Source organism: Aquarana catesbeiana, linkage group LG05 (assembly GCF_042186555.1).
Source record: "Aquarana catesbeiana isolate 2022-GZ linkage group LG05, ASM4218655v1, whole genome shotgun sequence".
Lineage (NCBI taxonomy): Eukaryota > Metazoa > Chordata > Amphibia > Anura > Ranidae > Aquarana > Aquarana catesbeiana.
Genome location: NC_133328.1, coordinates 267,932,439 through 267,947,006, shown reverse-complemented (window position 1 = coordinate 267,947,006; position 14,568 = coordinate 267,932,439).

The following is a 14,568-nucleotide window of genomic DNA, read 5'->3' as shown; positions in this document are numbered from 1 at the left end:
GTTGGAGAATCATCACTCACCTTTGCAAACACTAGGTTGGTTTTTGGTAATTTGGCATTTTTACGCCCGTTTATGGCCGTTAGGCAGAAAGTACCCACATTACTGCAGTCTCCTCACCAGCCTCCACAGAATCACTTACTGGAGAGGACTTTGGATGACTTATTACTAACACCTATGGGGAATCTAGATGGGAGCCCTTCCTTGTCAGGCATGCATGCCCAGACCCCCCACAGCGACCCCCATGGATCTTTTGGCAATAATGACCACTTTTTCTAAAATATTTTCCCGAGGCCTTGCACAAACAGCTACTCAAATTTCATCTACTATTCAGTCTACTATTCAGGCTGATCTTCGAAATCTGGGCTCCAGAATAGAGGCTACAGAACAAAAAGTGGAACATATGATTGCTAGGGCAAATCAAAATACCGCTCACATTCAAGATTTGCAAGATCAGTTGAACACTGCCCTTGCTAAGACTGATAATCTTGAGAACAGATACATGCGATACAATTTCAGAATCAGAGGCCTCCCAGAGTTCATTAAAGATGTGTACACAGAAATCTGCACCTTTATCAAAGAGCTGATACCGCACACTCCAGAACACCATCTAGAATTGGACAGAGCAACCACCTCGCTCTGATGGACAACCCAGAGACATTGTGGTGAAGAAACAAAAAGCAAGGGGAGGGGGAAGAGAGAAGCGACAAGCTACCTCTGCTGCAGTAATTCATAAAAAATCTAATTAACTGCTTCCTGTCCGCCCACCGTCAAATGACGGCGGGGCAGTGCAGCTCTCGTTCTGGGACGCCATCATATGACGGCATCCCAGAATGGCCCCAATCTCTGTAAAGAGCCGCGTCCGGCTCTTTAACCATGTGATCGGCTGTGCCCAATCACAGCCAGTCACATGTAAACAAGGAGATGCCGGTAATCAGCTCTCCTCGCTTCACACTGACGGAGTGTGAGGAGAGGAGAGCCGATCAGCGGCATCTCCTCACAGGGGGACATTTAGGGATGTAATCAGGGCACTGATCATCAGTGTCCTGATTACAGTAAATAAAGTGCCACAAAACAGTGCCCGCCAATGCCAGCATATAGTGCCCACCATTGGCAGCAATCAGTGCCCACCACTGCCCACAAGTGCCACCAATCAGTGCCCATTAGCGATGCCAATCAGTGCTAGCAATCAGTGCCGCCTATCAGTGCTGCCCATCACTGCTGTCGATCAATGCCCATCAGTGCCGCCTATCAGTGTCCACCAGTGCCGCCTATCAGTGCCGCCTATCAGTGCCACATATCAGTGCCCATAAGTGTGGCATATTAGTGCCGCCTCATCAGTGCCCATAAGTGCCACCTCATCAATGCCCACCAGTTCAGCCTATCAGTGCCCATCAGTGCCGCCTCATCAGCGCACATCAGTGAAAGTGAAAAATTACTTGGTTACAAAATTTACTGACAGAAAAAAAGTAAAAAACATTTTTTTTCAAAATTTTTGGTCTTTTTTTTTTTCGTAAAAAATAAAAATCCCAGCACTGATTAAATACCACCAAAAGAAAGCACTATTTGTGTGAAGAAAATGATAAAACATTTGTTTGGGTACAATGTAGCACAACCAAACACTTGTCATCCAAAATGCGACAGCGCTGAAAGCTGAAAAATGGCTTGGGCAGGAAGGGGGTATAAGTGCCTGGTAGGCAAGTGGTTAATATTAATAAGCATAAAATAGCTAGCGTCTCCCCGATTTCACTCCGGCAGCAGTGGAGACTGACACACGTGCCGTCCGCTGCTGGTTCCACCGGTCCTTCGATGTGACACTGCCACTCTGACCTCTGGCTACATTGGAGGGTTTTCCAGTGCTGTACCCGCCGCTGGTTCCATGGGTTCCCTCGGATTGATACTGTCACCCTGGCAAGCCTACTATATTTTACACAATGTGAGTGTATTTTATGCTTATTAATTAGATTTTTTATGAATTAAATATTCCTGCACCAGAGGTGGCTTGGCGCTTCTCTTCCCCTCCCCTTGCTTTTTGTTTCTACAGCCATCGGGCCCCCAGCCCGCTACTGAAGCAGCCTACCACCAGGAGCAGTTGTTTCTTAACTTTCTATGTGTACACACGTGACCCCGGATTATACCATTGGGACTATCTTTTCAAAAGACTGACTTTCAATGGACTGATCTCATCCTTAAATAGCTAGGATTTGATGTATACACTGATTATGGCAGGCAGATTGCAGCGCTGAGTTATACACTCACATGTTTTTTCTCTCTTTTCTTTTGCATATTGTGGTGAAGCCACGTTATTATAGTTTTTTTTTTTTTAATTCGTTTTATTCAGTCATCACATGTACAATATAAAGCCTCTTGGCATATCCCGGCTTAAGCAAACACAGTCAAAAACCAACCCAAAAGGGGACATAAATCATGTCACAAAAACAACACTTAAACTAAACTCCTTGTGTCTTGGTATGGAAGGATGAAGGTAGATTAAGGGGCAATATAGCTTAGATAGCTACTTCCAGGGGAACCACTGAGAGAAAATATGTATTTTGACGTGAGCTCAGTAAAGCAATAAAGGCAACTCGTCACTAGCAAGAGGACCATCTATCAAGAAAGATGAACATGAGACTTCAGAACCTATTGTGGAGGTGTGGGCTATGTCTGATTCTAACCAGACGCACAAAATTTTGTCAAACTTGGCTGGACAGCACCTGGCTAGGTAGGCAGCTTTGTAGAGCGGTATTGCAGAATTGATCAGCAATTTCCAGGTGTTCAAAGTGGGAATCTCCTGTTGTTTCCATTTCAGGAGTAGCTCCTTCCTAGTATAGAATAATAGGAGTTCAATAAGGGTTCTAGTTGCTAAGGAGCCCAACAGGCCTAGCAAGCAGACCGACACGCTCAAGGGAATGTGAATCATGGTTAAAATATTGATGAAGCCTGTGATCTCTGTCCAAAAGGCATTAACCCCGGGACAGGACCAAAGCATATGATTGAAATCAGCATTTGCATTACCTCATTTCCAGCAGTTTGAGGAGGAATTTGGGTAAATCCTACAAAGTGTCACATAAACCCGGTAAATCAGCCTAAACTGAATTAAGCGATCTCTGATGGAGATCAGTTGTAAAAATGGGTACTCCCAGGCATCTTCCCAATCCTCCGAATCCAAATCAGGGATTTCACTCTGCCATTTGGAGAACAAAGTCTCTAGACCAAAATGGACTGAGGATAGAAGAGATATATAGATGAGATATTGAGATTTAAAGATGCTGGAGGTGGGTGTGTTCAGGTGGGTGTCCCATAACATAGATTCCAGATTGGATCGGAGGAGAAGAACTGGGATAGACCCAAATTGGGTAGCAAACTCATGGCGAATTTGGAGGTATAGCAAGAATTGGCAGTTGGTGAGCCCAAATTTTTCCCTAAGGGAGTCAAAGGACAGGAGGGAGCCATTGATACAAATGTGATCTAGTCTCCTGACCCCCCTAACAGCCCAAAACACCGGATCAGGAACAGTTAGAAATTCAGAAAGGTGCTTGTTTAAGCGCCACAGGGGGGTGTCCGGAGATCAAGTATGAGGGTCCTCATTACGTTTACATATCAGCAGTCGCCAAACCTTAATCACCACTTTCATAGAAAGTGTGAGAGAAAAGGGAGCCTTGATACCTCTATATAATACATTTCTCAATGCCTCATAGGAGCTGAGGTAAGCTGCCTCAAGGACCACCGCAGTATTGGTCTTACGTTATTATAGTTTGAAGGAAGACATCATGCAAAGAACTAGGGATGCGGATCAACACTCTATCCAGGGACATCTTGTACAGATTTTTTCCCAATTTGTCCCCCACCACTATCTAGAAAAGGTGTTCACTCAAACCACTACTGCACATTCTCTCCCAGAAATCCATAAAGTACTGGTGGTCCTTTCCTTTTCGTCTGAGTTGTGCGTATCAGAACAAAACGCATGGCTTCACTTTACTCCAGGATGGGGAGCGCCTACTACTGCACCTGAGCCTTGTCTTAGGACCCTTCGCCAGCTTCCTCACAAAAATTCTGGCTCCTCCAAGTACCCTCCTCCACCTAGTCCAATTACTAGGGTATGGCAAAAGCGGGAATCTAATTGCTCCAGAGACTGTAATAAAGAGACCTTTATTACAGTGTCTATTTAAGACTGAAGGACATGCCCTTAGTCCTTTGTTCCTTTGACAAATTTGCCTCAATGATCATTTATTTAGTTTACTCTTTGCATGCTGCAGTGCCACATGTCAGGGAGGCCCTGGGCTGACTGTCAATTGATCCTCAGACCATCCCTACTATTTCACAGGAAGAAAGCGCCATATTAGACGCCCCAATAACGGTAGCAGAACTGCAACAAGCAGTAGCGGGCATGGCATGTCTTAAGTCACCCGGGCCCGATGGCCTTCCAAGCGAGACATATAAGCAGTATGGTGAAGTGCTGATCCCTGAACTACTAAAAACCCTGGAGGGGTCATTTGAGGGGGGCCAGCTGCCTGCCTCAATGCTAGAAGCAACAATTACGGTACTACAGAAGGAAGGGAAAGACCCACTGGATGTAGCTGCCTATAGACCAATTTCTCTACTTTGTACTGATGTAAAAATTCTCGCCAAGGTACTAGCAGTAAGACTGAATGGAGTTATTCACAAACTGATACACGAAGACCAGGCGGGCTTTATAGCCAACAGATCTACGAGCCTGAACATTAGAAGAGCGTTTCTGAATCTACAAATACCAGTGGAAAACGCAGGCTCGAGAGCGTTAATGACCCTCGATGTATCTAAGGCTTTTGATAGCGTAGAGTGGGGCTATATATGGCGCGTGTTGGAGAAATTCGGATTTGGCACGTCTTTTATAAGGTGGATCAGAATGTTATATACCCGCCCCAAGGCAAGACTAAAAATCAACAACGAACTTTCAGATTGGTTTGAGCTGGAAAGGGGGACTAGGCAGGGGTGCCCTCTATCTCCTCTGCTGTTCGCATTGGCAATGGAACCCCTGGCCATCTCTATAAGGGAAAGCAGAGCGATAACTGGTTTTCTGCGAAAATCGGGCGAGGAAAAAATCGCGCTATATGCGGATGACATTTTGTTATTCCTAGGGGACTTGAGACACTCGTTACCGAGTGCGATGAGGATAGTGAAGGATTTCGGCAACTTCTCTGGCTTAGAGATAAACTGGGAGAAGTCCGAGTTTATGCCGATAGATCCCATCAGCGAGTTAATAGCGGGCGATATTCCCCAGATGGTAATGGTGGATGCCTTGAAATACCTGGGAATAGTCCTGACGAAGGATCCGACCCGGTATATCAGCACAAACCTCGCTCCCCTCTTAACAAAATTAAAACAAAAAATAGTAATCTGGAGGCGCTTGCCTCTGTCCGCCGCAGGAAGATGTAGCCTAATAAAAATGGTCTGGATGCCACAACTGCTATATATCCTGCACAACTCGCCAGTCTGGATAGGCAAGAAGTGGTTTAAAAGAATTGATAGTCTCTTCAGGGAGCTGATTTGGAAGGGGAAGCAAGCCAGAATTCGACTCCGAGTGCTTCAGCTGCCTACACGGGAGGGGGGCTTTGCCCTCCCACACCCCGAGCGCTACTTCCTAGCAACGCAGCTGCAGCAGCTGCTGGGATGTGGGATACCGAAAGGCGGCACCCCCAATGGCAAACTGCTATTGCTGAGTACTCCACATAATACTCTAGTCGAAACACTAGAGGCGGATATGTTCCACGATAACTATCCAACTACTAAGTTGCTAACTAAACTCTGGAAAACTGTCAAGAAAATGATGGGATATGAAGATCCAACAGTTTATTCCCCTATTTGGAACAACCGTAATCTACAGGAAGTTCTTAAAATAGGTACCCCTGGGGAATGGTCGAATTCCGGCATCAGAAGGTTAAGCCAGCTTTATAATGATACCAAACTAAAGAGTTTCCCAGAATTAGTAAGGGAATTTAAGCTACCTCAGAGCTCCTTCTTCCCATATCTCCAGCTAGAACACGCTCTTAAAGCACAATTTAAAGATCAGACTCTATGCTGGGAAGAAATGCCTCTATTTCAGTGCATAATGCAGGTAATCCCTACTAGAGGTCTAATCTCTAGAATTTATGACCAATTAAGTAAACCAGACAACAGCGGGGGGATACTCCAGGGACTAAAAGCCAAATGGGAAGAGGACATAGGGGGAATGACCCAGGAACAATGGGCGAAAACCTTGTAACTGAGTGTACAGGTCTCGGTGTCCCCTTCACAGCGGCTCTCTCATCTATTTTTGTTGAATAGATCTTACTATACACCTAAAAGACTTTTCAAATTTGGGGGAAGGCCTAATGACAACTGCCCCAGATGTCAGAGGTCGGGAGACCTCATCCACATGTTGTGGAGGTGCCCCAAGTTATTTAGATACTGGGAGGAAGTGACCAGAAACCTGGGAAGTATCTTCGGCACTATAGTAGTAAAGGAGGCCATAACCTGTATCCTGGGGTATAGAAGAGCTCAGGGGGAGAGACTGGGCACTACATTGGCCATCACGCGGGCCTTGTTCCAGGCTAGGAAGATGATAACACTAAGATGGCAATCAAGAGACCCCCCCTCGGTGAGAGACTGGATCTCCACTGTCAATGATACTCTGAGTAGGGAGAGGGTGGAGTATATAAAGAGAGGCAACCTTCAGGAATTTGAAGGCATGTGGAAGCCATGGCTAGAGAAAGCAGGTGCCTCCTAATAGGCAAGGCATAGGATTAGCCCAGGAGTGGGGCTTTAGGTGACTACATAGATAACTGAGATCCTTGAGACCAAGGAGCGTTATAGCGAAGTGATTTGGATGTGCACATCTCTTTGTTTCCTTTTTTTTTTTTTCTCTTTCTCTTTTTGTGTGTGTGAACCATTCCTCGTTTTATGATGGTTTTGATGGTATGTAGGTTAAACTCTGAGGGGGGGGGGGGGGGATGGGGTTGATCTGGGAATAAGTAAATCTTTTGGGAAACTTCGGGCAGCTTAGCAAAGAACGGGCAGGGGGAGCCCATAAGCCTTCTATCCCATATCCTTTTCCTGTTTTCTCTTTACCTTTTCTATGCTCCTACTTCCCTATACGAGCCCCTTTCTAGTTGCCACATTAAAGTAGTCGGAGGGACGCTATAAAGGGAATTAGAGTTAACGCATTATCCACTATGATGTAAACCGGAGAAGGCGACTAGTCAATGAACATCAAGCTGATTTAGCCCTCTGCTTAATGGTTTCTGAAGTGGAAAAAAAAAAAAAAAAAAGAAGAAAAAAAAAAAAAAAAAAAAAAAAAAAGATCCTCAGACCCTCCCTTACATAGGATTTATTGTATATTCGTCTGATTGAACCAGGGAGCTTCCTTTCGGGGCTCTCTCATTATGTATCTTTTATTTTCAATCTACACCTCTTGGGTCAGCTGATGGCCTCTCATGGCTTTCAATATCATTTATACGCTGATGACACCCAAATCTATCTCTCCACCCCTCAACTCACTCCATCAGTCTCCTCACGCATCACTAACTTACTAACAGACATATCTGTCTGGATGTCACACCGCTTCCTCAAACTCAACTTGTCCAAAACCGAGCTTATAATATTTCCTTCCCCATGTGCCTCTTCCCCTGACCTATCTGTCAAGAGCAATGGCACAACCATCCACCCATCCCCACATGTCAGCATGCTAGGTGTTATCCTGGACTCTGAACTCTCCTTTCGGCCCCACATCCAATCACTTTCCAAAGCTTGCCGCCTCAACCTCCGCAACATCTCTAAACTATATCCCTTTCTAACCAATGAAACCACAAAGCCCCTGATTCACTCCCTGGTTATCTCTTGCCTCAACTACTGCAACTCCCTCCTCATTGGCTTACATTTAAATAGACTACCCCCCCTTCAGTCCATCATGAATGCTGCTGCCAGACTCATCCACCTTATAAACCGTTCATTGTCTGCTACCCCTCTCTGCCAATCCTTCCATTGGCTGCCACTCGCCCAATGCATTAAATTCAAAATACTAATAATAAGTTACAAAGCCATCCACAACTCTGCCCCCAGCTACATCACTAGCCTAGTCTCAAAATACCAACCTAATCGCCCTCTTCATTCCTCCCAAGACCTCCTGCTCTCTAGCTCCCTCATCACCTCCTCCCATATCCACCTCCAGGACTTCTCCTGAGCCTCGTCCATTGTAATTGTACTGTAATTGTCTGCCCTAATGTTGTAAAGTGCTGCACAAACTGTCGGCGCTATATAAATGCTGTATAATAATAATAATAATAATAATAATGTAAATTTTTCTTGTTTTTATTATTCTTTTTTTACATTCTCTAATCCCAGAGAAGTTAGACAGATTGGGATCCACCCTCTATTGAGGCAACCCAGACCCTAAATGGCTCTTTCGGGAGGAGGATTCTTGAATGATTGGGGTCTTTAAAACCCTGGAGGGGAGGGCTCTTCCTCCAGGGATTTGTTAACATGGTGTTGGCTACCGTGCTCCTCCATCTGACTCAATGTTGGGGATATTCCCTAATGTCTAGGCAGATTTTGGTCCAAGTCTTGGTGGATATCCTTGTGGATTTATGCCAAAGTAGGAGCTGGCAGGTCTGTTCCTACTCCTCTAGGTTTGGAAAGTTCTATAAGATGGATATTCCACTGCCTTCTCACCTATCTTTTTGTCTTACTACTTCACCTTTATTTTTCACCCTCCTTTTTGTTTTTCAGTCACCGATCCCAACACTTGGATATCCTTCTCCTACAAGAACACACTTCCCCAAATAATATAATCCCTCCTTTATCCACCACAAATACCAGCAGTATTACCTAGCTAATGCATAAGATAAAACTAAAGGGTTTGGGATATTTTTCTCCAGACACACTACATTTACCCTATTGAAAGAAATGAAAGACCCTGAAGGTAGTCAGAGGTAGATGGAGTGTCCTAAAGAACGATTTTAGGGACTTTGGAGCTAAATTGAGGAAACACCTCCAAGGTAGTATTCTCAGGAATACTACCAGTACCTGGAGCCACACCAGAAAGGCAGAGGAAGATTAGGGAAATAAACAAGTGGCCGAAGAGCTGGTGTAGTAAGGAGGGGTTTGGGTTCTTGGAGGACTGTGCCAACTTCTCAGTTGGTCACCAGTACTATAGAAGGGATGGACTGCACCTAAATGAGGAGGGTGCAGATCTGCTGGGAGTAAAGATGGCCAAAAAGTTAGAGGAGTTTTTAAACTAGACGACGGGGGAAGGATCCAAAAGTAGAGATAGTCAGCGCGGAACATAGTTCAGAGGGTAGTATTGGGGGCATTAGTGGTAGGTTGACTAAAGCACATAAACCCAAGGTAAGTATAGTAACAAGTCCTAGTTGCAATCTCGGAACACCCAATAAGAGGAAAGCATGCGACCAGTCTAAACTACGTGGCATGTTCACCATTGGCAGGAGCCTGGCGGACAAGATGGGGTGAACTAGAGATACTGTTGTACGAGGAGGATTTGGATTTTGTGGCAAATTCAGAGACTTGGTTCAACAGCTCTCATGATTGGCTGGCAACCATTCAAGGGTATACCCTTTATCACAGGGATAGAGAGGTTAAAAAAGGGGGAGGGGTATGCCTGTATATCAAGAATAATGTACAAGTGAATGTGAGAGATGACATCACTAAGGGAGCTAGGAAGGAGGTGGAATCCTTATGGGTAGAGCTCCAAAGGGATGAAGCTAAGGGAAAAATACTGGGAGTATGCTATAGGCTCCCTAACCTGAGGGAGGAGGGTGAGGAGGACCTCCTATCACAATTTGAATTAGCAGCAAGGATGGGAAGTGTTATCATAATGGGGGATTTTAATTATCCAGACAGAGTGGGCGGAGGGAACCACGCATTCGTCTAAGGCTCGCCAGTTCCTAAATGTCTTGCAGGACAATTTCATGGGTCAGATGGTAGGAGCACAAACTAGAAATAAAGCGTTACTAGATCTACTGATTACCAACAATACAGACCTGATCGCGGATGCGGAAATATGGGGCAATTTAGGAAACAGCTATCACAGGTCAATTGGCTTCAGTATAAATCACACAAATAGGAAACAAAAGGGAAATACAAAGACACTGAATTTTAAAAGAGCCAACTTCCCTAAACTACAAACCTTGCTGAAGATATAAATTGGGATAAAATCTTAGGAACAAAGAACACGGAGGAGAAATGGGTTCGCTTTAAGAGCATATTAAATAAGGGCATTAGCCAATGCATCCCATTGGGTAATAAATTTAAAAGAGCGAACAAAAGTCCTGGACGGCTTAATGCCAATGTAAAAATGCATACAAAAGCAAATGAGAAGGCCTTCAAAAAATACAAGGTTGAGGGATCATCAGCATTCAAACTTTATAATCAATGCAACAAGAAATGTAAGGGTGCAATTAGGGCGGCTAAGATAGAACACGAAAGACACATAGCAGAGGAGAGCAAAAAAATCCCAAGAAATTCTTTAAGTATGTAAACAGTAAAAAGGGAGGACAGACCATATTGGCCCCATAAAGAATGAGGAAGGATATCTGGTTACAAAGGATGGGGAGATGGCGAAGGTATTGAATTTATTCTTCTCCTCAGTCCTCACGGGGGAATCGGGGGGCTTCAGTAACCAAAACTGCAGTGTTTATCCTCGTGACACATCACCGGAAGCACCCTCATGGCTAACAGAGGACAGAATTAGAATTAGACTTAGGAAACTTAACATTAATAAATCCCGGGGACCGGATGGCTTGCACCTGAGGGTACTTAGGGAAACTCAGTCAAGTGATTGCCAGACCATTGTTCCTAATTTTTACTGACAGTCTACTGACTGGAATGGATTCAGGGGATTGGAGAAAAGCAAATGTAGCACCAATATTTAAAAAGGGCCCAAAATACATCCCTGGGAATTACAGACCAGTTAGCCTAACATCAATAGTATGCAAGCTCTTGGAGGGGATGATAAGGGACTATATACAAGATTTTAGTAATGAGAAGAGTATCATTAGCAGTAATCAGCATGGATTCATGAAGAATCGTTCTTGCCAAAACAATCTATTAACCTTCTATGAGGAGGTGAGTTGCCATCTAGATAAAGGAAGGCTCCTAGACGTGGTGTTTCTGGATTTTGCAAAAGCATTTGACACAGTTCCCCAAAAATGTTTGCTGTACAAGCAAGGTCCGTTGGCATGGACCATACGGTGAGTACATGGACTGAAAACTGGCTACAAGAGGGTGGTGATAAATGGGGAATACTCAAAATGGTCAGGGGTGGGTAGTGGGGTCCCACAGGGTTCTGTGCTGGGACTAATCCTATTTAATTTGTTCACAAAGACCTGGAAGATGGGGTAAACAGTTAAATCTCTGTATTTGCGGACGATACTAAGCTAAGCAGGGCAATAACTTCTCCGCAGGATGTGGAAACCTTGCAAAAAGATCTGAACAAATTAATGAGGTGGGCAACTACATGGCAAATGAGCTTTAATGTAGAAAAATGTAAAATAATGCATTTGAGTGGCAAAAATATGAATGCAATCTATACACTAGGGGGAGAGCCTCTGGGGGAATCTAGAATGGAAAAGGACCTGGGGGTCCTAGTAGATGATAGGCTCAGCAATGGCATGCAATGCCAAGCTGCTACTAACAAAGCAAACAGAATATTGGCATGCATTTAAAAAGGGATTAACTTTAGGGATAAAGCAATAATTCTCCCACTCTACAAGACTCTGGTCCGGCCACACATGGAGTATGCTGTCCAGTTCTGGGCACCAGTCCTCAGGAAGAATGTACTGGAAATGGAGCGAGTACAAAGGGCAACAAAGCTAATAAAGGGTCTGGAGGACATTAGTTATGAAGAAAGGTTGTGAGCACTGAACTTATTCTCTCTGGAGAAAAGACGCTTGAGAGGGGATATATGATTTCAATTTACAAATACCATACTGGTGACCCCACATTACTGATAAAACTTTTTTGTGGAAGGGAGTTTAACAAGACACGTGACCACTCATTAAAATTAGAAGAAAAGAGGCTTAACCTTAAACTACATAGAGGGTTCTTTACTGTAAGAGCAGGAAGGTTTCAAAAAACTATTAGATAAGCACCTGAACGACCACAACATACAGGGATATACAATGTAATACTGACATATAATCACACACATAGGTAGGACTTGGACTTGTGTCTTTTTTCAACCTCACCTACTATGTAACTAGATTCATACTCCTCGCTGGCACTATTAAAGGATCCCCCTTCACTTTCATCACCAATTAATTATTTTGAGATCAGGCTAGTGATGTAACTGGGGGCAGAGTTGTGGATGGCTTTGTAAGTTATGATTAGTACTTTGAATTTTATTTGTTGGGTGAATGGAAGCCAGTGGAGGGATTGGCAGACAACGAACGGTTGGTAAGGCGGATGAGTCTTGCAGCAGCATTCATGATGGACTGAAGGGGGGATAGCCTAGGTAAAGATAATCCAATGAGGAGGGAGTTGAAGTAGTTGTGAGGAGAGATAACCGGGGAGTGAATTTGAAGCTTTGTGGTGTCATTAGTTACAAAAGGGTGTATTCTGGAGATATTGTGGAGGTTAAGGCGGCATGATTTGGGACAGGGATTGGATGTGGGCCTGAAAGGACAGTCTCAGAATCGTGAGCAAGCTACATTTTTCACATCTATGATGAAAGCCCTTTCCCCTCATTTCATGGGCATGGTTGTTTTGAGGGGGTTACTTAAATGTGGACTCTGGATTTGATGCTAGATAAATCGAGGGGTGGACATTGCCGACTCCTTCGCCCTCCAAAACAAAGCTCCCGAATAGCTAAACTTCTACACTCCTATGGGTTGGTGAATGTCTGGAGAGCATTTAACCTGACCTCAAAAGACTATACTCATTTTTTGGCACCACACCAGACCAACTCCACGAAAGATCACATCTTCACTACTTCTTTGGTCATTCCTTTTGTCTCCAGGTCGATAATTAGAGATTCCTGATTGTCTAATCATGCTTCGGTCTTATTGTCTCTCATGAAGCCTCATGGCCCAGGTGACCTTTTCTGCTGGTGCATCAATGAAGCCTTGTTGAGTGACCCAGTACAGTGCAAAGTCTCAGAAAAAGAGCTTGAAGAATTCTTCAGGGTCAATGACACGGGGGAAATCTCTCCCGAGATGCTTTGGGCTGCTCGCATAGCTGTTATCAGAGGAAAGCGTATCCAGTTTGCATCTCAGCGCAAACGTCAAAGGGCCGAGATAGTAAACCTTGAAAAGTAATTTCTAAGGGTTTCCAAGGACCCCCCCAGTTTTGATCCCTATTGGAATCAGTTTGATTATTGTTGAATTTTGCGTTAACCACCGAGGCTGAAAAGAGTCTCCGTTGGACAAACGCTTGCTTTTATGCACATAGAGTGTATTTTGGGTGTCAACCTAGGACCTATTCTGTCTCTTTTTCTTTTCCTAAAATCCGCTCCTCAACTGGTACCCTCTTGCAGAATCCCAAATGGATAATGGACACTTTCCTTAAATTCTACTTTAACCTTTACTGGGCTGATACTCAGACTCGCCCTAAACTTATGAGTGAATTTTTAGATGAGATCCCACTACCTAAATTGGCGCCAGAATATCGGACCAGTCTTGAAAAAAACATTGGGGATCTAGGCTGGGTTCACACTGGATGCCCATGTGGCTCCCAGCAGGGGTTCTGTGCGTCCCAGTTCACAGTTTCTGGTCCGATTTCAGCCCGAATTTTGGGCTAGATTCGGACCTGAAACAGACCAAAAGACGCACAGGGCACCTGTGCAAATTGTCCTGCTATTGTAAATTGGATGCGGAGATTCCACATCCAATTCGCAATAGTGTGAACCCGTCCTTAGAGGTCTTAGATGTAATAAAAAACCTTGAGAGGTTCTGCTACGGGACCAGATGTGTTTTCCCCCTGCTATTACAAAGCTTTTGCCTCTACCCTCTCTCCGTATCTGACAAGGTTTTTTAATTTTCTCCAGAAGGTCTCCACTATGGATAGTGTTTCTAATTTGGCTTATGTATCGGTCATTTCCAAACCGGGCAAAGATTCCTTAGAAGTAAGCAATTATAGACTAATCTCTCTAATCAATAATGATCTAAAAATTTTAACACAAATCTAAGAATGTCTGCCTTTATTGGCCAATATGTACAGATCAGGTGGGCTTTTTTTTCCCAGGGAGATAGGGACCAGATCAAATTCAGAGAGCTACTGACTTGATTACGCTCCTATGCTCATGATGGGATGGAGGTGCCCCCTTAGGAGGGATTCCTATTATCTATCAATTTACAGAAGGCTTTTGACACTGTGGAGTGGCCTTATCTGTTTGAGGTTCTCACTAGGTGGGGTTCAGACCTCACTTTTACTTCGTACCTTGTACTCTAACCTGAGCACACAGGTGAGACTCCAAGGTCCCTATTCACACCTGTTCCCTATCTCCAAAGGCACATGAACCCTATCTCCCCTAATTTTCACCATCACAATTGAGACCCCAGCCATAGTGATCAGGAATCACCCAGATATTCATGGGGTACAGTG